This window comes from Myotis davidii, unplaced genomic scaffold, assembly GCF_000327345.1.
Source record: "Myotis davidii unplaced genomic scaffold, ASM32734v1 scaffold496, whole genome shotgun sequence".
Classification (NCBI taxonomy): Eukaryota; Metazoa; Chordata; class Mammalia; order Chiroptera; family Vespertilionidae; genus Myotis; species Myotis davidii.
In genome coordinates, this window is record NW_006289398.1 from 7,385,768 (window position 1) to 7,386,877 (window position 1,110).

General features: G+C 60.8%; 1 protein-coding gene across 1 annotated transcript in view; it reads right to left on the bottom strand.

Annotated features, from left to right (window-relative positions):
- The window catches only part of IL6ST (interleukin 6 signal transducer), a 22,664-nt gene that overhangs the window by 8,406 nt on the left and 13,148 nt on the right, over window positions 1-1,110 (bottom strand). The window lies entirely within an intron of this gene.

A 1,110-nucleotide genomic window follows, 5' to 3' on the forward strand; every position in this document is an offset into this window, starting at 1 on the left:
TAGAGTGTGTTCCCTGCAGGGTCTGTAACAGACACTCCTTGTTAGAGCATGTTCCCTGCAGGGTCTGCAAGACACTCCATGTTAGAGCATGTTCCCTGCAGGGTCTGTAACAGACACTCCATGTTAGAGTGTGTTCCCTGAAGCCAGACCAGAGCTGACTCCCCGTGTGCTGACCCTGGAGCAGGCTCGCCCTCAGTGCTCACCGATGGGCCCGGCCTCCACGCCGTGCTCACCGCAGGGGCAGGAGCACTGCCCATGGGCCGAGGAGGTGGGAGGGCGGCTGTGGGGCCAGTTTAACACACGTCCCAGTGTGTTTCTGCCTTTTCTGGTATGAGCCTTGAAGCCAGACCAGAGCTGACTCCCCGTGTGCTGACCCTGGAGCAGGCTCGCCCTCAGTGCTCACCGATGGGCCCGGCCTCCACGCCGTGCTCACCGCAGGGGCAGGAGCACTGCCCATGGGCCGAGGAGGTGGGAGGGCGGCTGTGGGGCCAGTTTAACACACGTCCCAGTGTGTTTCTGCCTTTTCTGGTATGAGCCTTGCACGCATGTGTATGGAGCACACAACCATTTATCTCCGCTCCTGCGTGCACTCTGGTCACGCAGACCTTTCCTCATGATTCCTGGGCACCGGGAGAGCCAACGAGACTCGGTCCCTGTCCGCACAGCCCTCCCCCGCCCCCCCCCCAGCCACGCTGAGGCTTTTGCCACGGCTTGTGCTTGCCCTTGGGCAGCAAATGCCAATCGTGGGCTTCCGCGTGCTGAGCTGATTCAATGCGCTGCTGACGGTCAGATGAACGAACATGTGCGTTAAAGCCCCGCGCGTCGCGTCACCTACAACGCACTTCCACAGGGGAGCTGGAGCAGACGGGCTGCTCACCTTCCACAGGAGCCGCACGGACCTGTAGCCGTGAGCAGGGGACGGCTCCACCTTATACCAGAAGCTCGGTGCCTTGGACGGTCCTAAAGGAATGACATGCATCTAGTAAATGTTTTTATATTAACAGAAGCAACGCCTGGAAGTTACTCCCTCACGTTGTCCTTAACACCCTCAGCCGCATCCCTCCCTTACACGTGGCCCATCTGGCCGTGAGCTGGGGGGGGGGGGGGGGG